Genomic DNA, 7199 nt, shown 5'->3' on the forward strand with positions numbered 1-7199 from the left:
TTAATGAATTGTTTATGCCTGGTTTAATGATGTATATTGTGGCCCTGTAATGTGCCCTAATGACGGAGAACGAGGCGGCCTCGGCTGAAGTATTAATTTGGACTGCCTCCCCAATGATTATTCCTCAGCCACTAACACCACTGCTGCTGTACGTGCGAGTGTGGATGCAAACGTGATTCATGGAGGCTTTCCGCTCTGCGCTGCAGCTTGATTTCTTGCTGTCATGCTCCTCCATGAGGCTGATATATCCAGGGGGGATCCACAGCAATTAGTTCAGCTTTTTATTTGTCTTTCAACAGCTTACAGATGTAGCTTGATGAATCTGCAGAGGGAATATATGGATGGGAATATTGTTCCTGAATAATAAATCCCAGTGTTAAAATGTAAAAGGGGTGGGGGGGTGAATGGCACAAGGATGCCCCGTGCCTGCTTTATTCCTGCCTCTATCTGTCTGCAAACCGCATGAGTGATAGAAGAGCATACCTTGACAACATGGCAGCAGAAATAGTCGTCTCTTGCTGCGGTGTGCCTCCGCTGAGCCCACCTCAGGCTGGGACTCGACAGGCCTCAGACCTGCCTGAGGGAGGCCTTACTGTGATACCCATCATTATGTGGCTTGGCGTTCCATCTCTAGTTTCCCGGCTTAGACTTATAATGAAGACATCCCTGACAGTCCTCACAGCTGTGTCTGAAGCTTATTATTTCTGTTGTGTTTTTAAGAATATCGAGAATGCCACGGCTCTGCTTCTTAAATCCATCTAAGTGTGAGGATCCATAGGCAGCTTTTCAAGCAGCAGGGATGTGGCGTTCCTTTAGCCATGTCTAAATCCGTTTGTTCGTGTTGTCAAACTGCGACACCTCAGTGCAATTACTGTAAACAAGTGACACCACACAGAGACTATTCGGAGACCTGATCTGATGCTAGTGGAAGAGTGGCTTGTGTTTCTCAAAATTGTCTGTCTTGTAAAACCCGCTGTGTCCTATTACAGCCAGTCTTTGTTTGCTGTTTTCCAGAAAACTGCTTTCTGTGAGCACAAACTTTGGCAGGTTACTGGCTTGAAACAGAGCTACTCATGGCCCCTCAGAGTGGACGAGGGTTAGAGGGGTAAGTTTTCCTTCCAAGGTTGTTCCCTTTGATAAAATGTTAGGAGAATGAAGTGTTATTTGTTCTTATCCTTCTAATCATTGTGTGACCCGTCAAATCTGTCTCAGGACCCCTTGTTCCCAAAGAACAACATTTTGTTTTGGTTTGGTACCAGAAACAATCAGAACAGATTTTCCTCCAACTTGAAACAGTAGCACAGATAATTAAAAACACTCATCTACATTATTAAAATAGAGGAGTGCCTGCATATACTGGTTTTAATAACGTCTTAATACAGTTTGTTCCATTGAATAGACCTACAGTGGAGTAAAAGTGTGTGTGAACTTACAGTACAGAGTCTAGCTTTACAGTTTTAGAGATTTAGTTCAGTTAAAATTAAGTTTAAAAGGTACATTTTTGCACTGTAATTGCATATAATGAGTTCACTACATGAACAGAACTTTTAAAATTTAATGATGTTCTAAATCATGGGGGTCAAACTTACGGCCCATGGGCCAAAGTCAGCTCGCCAGAGAGTCCAATCCAGCCAATAGGATGACTTTACACAGTGTAAAACTTACAAAGAAGAAAATGAATAGTTACTGTGGAAATGTTGTGAATATAATGTCAACACAATGCATTTCTAATACATTTTCAGAATGTACTAATGCACTAAAACAAAGAGGAAAAAGTTGGAGTTGTTATTTATAACGACAACTCAAACTTTTATATATATGTAATTATTTTTTGTTTGTTTGTTTTGTTTTTTTGACTGTGCTGCACAGTGGATCGGTGGTTAGCACTGTTGTCTTGCAGCTAGAAGACCTTCACATCACAGCCTTCTCAAGATCTTCCTGCATGGAGTCTCCATGTTCTCCTGTACATGTGTGGCTTTTCTCCAGGTTCTCCAGCTTCCTCCCACAGTCCACAAACATGCTGAGGTTAACTGGTGACTCTAAACTGTCTGTAGGTGTGAATGTGAGTGTGATTGTTTGTCTCTATGTGTAGCCCTGTGACAGGCTGTTACCTGTCCAGGTGTCTCTTGCCTTCACCCTCAGTCAGCTGAGATAGACTCCACCCTGATGGACCCTGATGAGGATTGAGCAGTGTATAAATGATGGATGGATGGTTTTGACTATGTTTGACCCCTTACTAGCTTTTTTTGATAAATGTATTTTGATTTTTTTTATCATGACAACTCTGAGATGTGAATAAGAAAAGACAACAGAGCCAGAGGGTCCACCACTGGTTTTGGTAGATGTGGTTAGTTAGCGTGAAATACAACATCAACTGAGATGAGTTTTACAATATTCTGTGTTCGACTCTGGTTTTAAGACCGTGATTATTTTAATTTGTCCTCTTCATAAACAGAGGCATGTGCAGCCTAATTAACACCAGCTCAAGCTTATTGTTTCAGCACAGGAGGTCTGGTTGCACAAGATATTCTAGGCAGTAGGTCAGTGAGCCCACAGTGATTTTGGCTCAGTGACTCCAAATCAGGCTTATCCTCCATGAGGTGGAGATTATCTTGTCAGACTGAAACTTTTAGGTTGATTGTGGAAACTTCAGCTGCCCATCTAGAGCTCCATCCCCAAACAGAGCGACTCGGCTGCTCTCTGGGTGTTTTACAGACCGCTGTATGTATGAGATGGCCTCGCTGAGAGACGAGCATGTTTCACAAACAGGCCCAGCAATTATAGCCCGAATAATTATGCGCTGAAGGGGAGACACGATTCGCCCCACTGATCAGCAAAGTTCATGTGAAGTTATAATTAAACAATAACTCGTTTACAAATGAACGCACACACGCATTTGTGTACTTAAGTGTGCAAAGTGTAATTAGCTGCGATGCATCTGAGTGAGACTGAACAACAACAATGTCAAATGGTGGAATTATGTTCAGCTCGTGAGCTTGTATCAGTGCTATCTGTGGGAGTGGGGGAGGAGGAGGAGGAGTGAGCAAAGAGAGGAAGACAGATCTGAATGAGTGATTGATACAGAGAGCTGATTCATCTTCACACCAGTCAGAGATGGACATGATGTCTGACAGGGAAACTTAGTACAAAGACAATAAATGAAGATCACTGGGAGGGTTTGGACAACAAAAACATTCATTTTCAATATTAATTAGACCCTCAGAAATCATATTGAACCATTAAGTTGTTACACACAGTGTTAAATGACATGATGTGATCAGAGTAAGATTATCTATTAATGCTGGGATGGATCCACATTTGCCCAATTACATTTTCATTTGTCACTTTTTCCACTTTTTAAGTTAGTGAAACCACCGATTCCAAATAGTTTTCTGTTTTTTAGTGACAGAGCTGGATGTGCTGAGTCAGTGTTCCTCCTTTAATCACATCTTGACACCAGAAAGTGAACTGTATGTCCCACTTCATTACCTTCTGCTGGAGGCCCTGCAGCTGCACATAAAAAGAAGCGGTGCTGTCAATGGACTTCAAAATACAGCAGGTTTTTTATGCACATACGAGGCTTTTTTTAATGACAGGGAGATGAGAGGGAAAGGTGATACTGTGATCATGATAACCTGATTAATATGTGTGTAAAAGACACCTCAGATTTGAGCTGGCACCCTGCAGGATGCTGCCAACCTGCCCCAACAGGCTCTGCATCCTGAGAAGCCCCTTTCACACTCAGACTGTAGTTTTTATTTCACCACAGTGAGCACAGATCTTTAAGGCAGGGACGTGGAGTTTGGTAAAAAGTCATAAAACTGGCCTATGGGTTTTAAAAATTCAGAAAAAATTCTGGATATTAGATTATACAGAGTGAGAGAAAAAAATGGTATAAATAAAATCTGAGATTATAGTGACAAAAAAAGAAAAAAAACTGCTACTCTCTTCAGCAGAACAGAGGTTGTGGTTTTAGTTGCCTTTTTCTGTGTTTTTTATTATTTTTTAAATTCTCAGCTACATTTTTCTGCTTACCAGTGTCCAGGCTGGTGATGATGGGGATGAAGGTGGGTGGAAGTATTCAGATTTGTAGTTTGAGGTTAAGCCAGGTACCACAGTGAGCACTACTCTTTAAGGTAGGGATGTGTAGTTTAGTAAAATGTCGTAAAACCTATATGTTTGTGTGATTATCTTTCAATAAAATTTTATTTGACCAATCAATCTTTTTTTTTTTTTTTTTTTTTTTTTACCAACTGACCAAACCTGATGCAGTTTTTTCAGACCAACAGTTTAAAAGTCAAAATGTTTTCAATGATCAACGCAATAAATCTGACCAAAGACTTGAATCCTCAGGTTTAATTCTGATCTGATTTAATTTGTGGTAACTTGTAGAGATTTATTTTTTTCCTTTTCAAGCTGTGGACACAATGATTCCCAGGGTGCACTGTGGTTTTCAGAGCTGATGCTGGCATCATTGGAGGGAATCAACACCAGCACTCTTGGTCTGCCTGTGGTGGTTTTTATTAGTAATAATATATATTTTCATCCGGTTTACTTTGAAAGGAGAGTCTGTGCAGAATATTTATAAAACCAAGGTGGCGTTCTGATCATCTGACATGCGTATTCATGATAAAGATGCTACACAGCCATGGATGCCCTCTAACAATGGACAGGTTCATTGCACAATGTGGAAATTATTATATTACTATGATTTTATAACACTTTTTAAAAGCTCTCAGTCCTCATTAGGTGAATCCATTTTGAATATTGACCCAAGAAAGTCCGTTTTGACAGACATCGATCTGCTCACTCCTTGTTTCACATTAAGAGTTGACTTTTAAGCCTAGACTCTGACTTAAAAAAAAATAAAATAAAAAAATTAAACATTTTCATACATGTTTTAAAATTTTCAATATATGTAAAAATATTTTACATTTTTTTTCTTGACCTTAAAAAGACATGTCTGCCTTTTTTCAATTTAAAAGGGGCTAAATTGGTGCACATTATTTTCAAGTTTTATCTTTTTGGAGGAACATTTAAAGAAATGCAAAACTGTAAATTTAGTGGGACCATTAATGAGTTAAACTAATCATCACAATGACTGTTTCCTCCTTAAGGAAATTGTTTTAATTGATGACGTTAAGTAAAAGAAATGACAACATGACATTTTCCTGTGAAAAAGCCCTTTAATATCCCAACACAAGCCCCAAAAGAAGTGACTAATGGGGTCGTAGGTAGTAATATTGTAATCTGTGTGATGCAGATGCTAACTAACTGTTGTAAACCTCCACCGTCTTCCTCCTCTGAATGTTTCAGCTCCCCTTTAAAAAGCCCCACATTTCATATTTCTGCAGTCCGACGCTGACAGATTTGAATCCATCCTCTTTCCTGACCTCCTGTCTGACTCCACAACAACAGAATGAACGGACAGCTTGGACTCACCCTCTGGGTCACGCTGCTGTCGCTAGATGGCGCTACAGCACCGACTATCACCCTCCAGTTTCTGCCTGTGTCTCTCCACAGCTCAGCCGCTTTATTTTCCTTCCTTGGGAGCCTAATGGGAAATTTCAAGTCACCTAAATAAAAAGGAAGGTGTAATTAACGCGACGCGCTATTAATTGTATCTGCTAGAGAGCGGATGAAGGGCACAAGGGCGCACTGCTTTTCTTTTTTTAAATACTGGGCTCCATAAAAGTCTACTTCAGAGATCAGGAGGAGATTTCTGTGTGTCCGGGTGTCATCCACATGGCAGGTCAAACGGCGGCTGATGATGATGATGGTGGTGGTGGTGATGGTGATGAATCAGAGAGGAACATCGCTATGTTTCTTCCTGCATCAGCACCAAAACAACTAAACGATCCTGACGCGCCACTCATACTGCTCACTGTAACACTGCAACATACTGGCTCTGATTTAAAAAAAAAAAAATCACTCTGGAAGAAGAACCCTCAGACTTTAGGAGGCATCTGTGTGCTTAAATGGAAATTACAGTGCAGAAAAACGCCACATTTAATATCATTATATAAACATAAAAACCACCTTAGGATCTGCAGATGCGAGAAAAAAGCGTCCTGTTTGTTATTATTTCTGCTGATTATTGTTGTTCTGATCAGGTTCATCGGTCAGATCAGATATTGATTCCCCATTGATCCTCCCAGTAATGCTGAGGAGAGGAAAACCTCAGTCAGTCTGCAAACATCAGATCAGCTGAGAATCGGATTAATATCATCATGACAAACACACAACTCAACGTGTTTTCTGACATTGTGTTTGTTTTTTGTGTGTGTTTTTTTTAGCAATACGTGAAACGACAATTTTGCGTTTTGGCTGTGAGGTCAAGGCAAGATTTATTTATTATTTTTTTAGATAGATGCTCATACAAACATCACACCACAGACTCCTTTGGGACTATGAGAGAAGTGACTCAGTGGAGGAGTAAGAAAACACCATCAGGGTCACCACTGGCTGCATCACTGCCAAGAAAAACCGCAGAGGATTCTTTTTTCTCCGGATTTTTTTGTAAAAACACGGACGTTTAAGGGGCAAATTTAAAGCCTGTAAATTTAAAGTAATTTAAAACACATAATGATGCTTTAAAAATCCAGGTCGTTTCTTTTCACTTTATCTTTAAAGGTGTCAAGAAATGTGAAAAATGGTGCAATTTTTTGCCTTTTGAAATCAGTTGATGATAATAATATTAATAATACTAAAGATGGTGGGAATTTTTGTAGAAGATGGTGAAAACAAGCAAGTCTTTGTTTGAAATCCCATTTGTACTGATCTGTAGATGAGTCCTGGACTCCACCAGAACACAGTGAAACCTTTAATGTGACACTTCTAGACCCGTTCCAATCCTCATAAAGGGACACTTTTTGGTCCTGGGACCCCACCACCCTCCCCTTTACTAATTTAACCCTAGATAGGAGCTGTATTTTTTTCCTTTTCCCCCTCAGTCAAAGGCAGTTCATTTAAAGCAGCCCTGGGGCAGAAAACAACACATCATCGGCTCACAATCTTCCATTCATCAACCCTGATTTTCTCTCTGCCATTAATTCCACTCAAACGAATGGGCTCAAAGCAAGAAGCAGATTTTTTTTAACACCCCAGCTGTCAAGCAGATAGTGAACTCACTGCAGGAAGCATTTCTGATATGCAGAATTATGTATATATAAAATCAAAATAAAAACATTTAGCCTGGA

Source organism: Acanthochromis polyacanthus, chromosome 12 (assembly GCF_021347895.1).
Source record: "Acanthochromis polyacanthus isolate Apoly-LR-REF ecotype Palm Island chromosome 12, KAUST_Apoly_ChrSc, whole genome shotgun sequence".
Lineage (NCBI taxonomy): Eukaryota > Metazoa > Chordata > Actinopteri > Pomacentridae > Acanthochromis > Acanthochromis polyacanthus.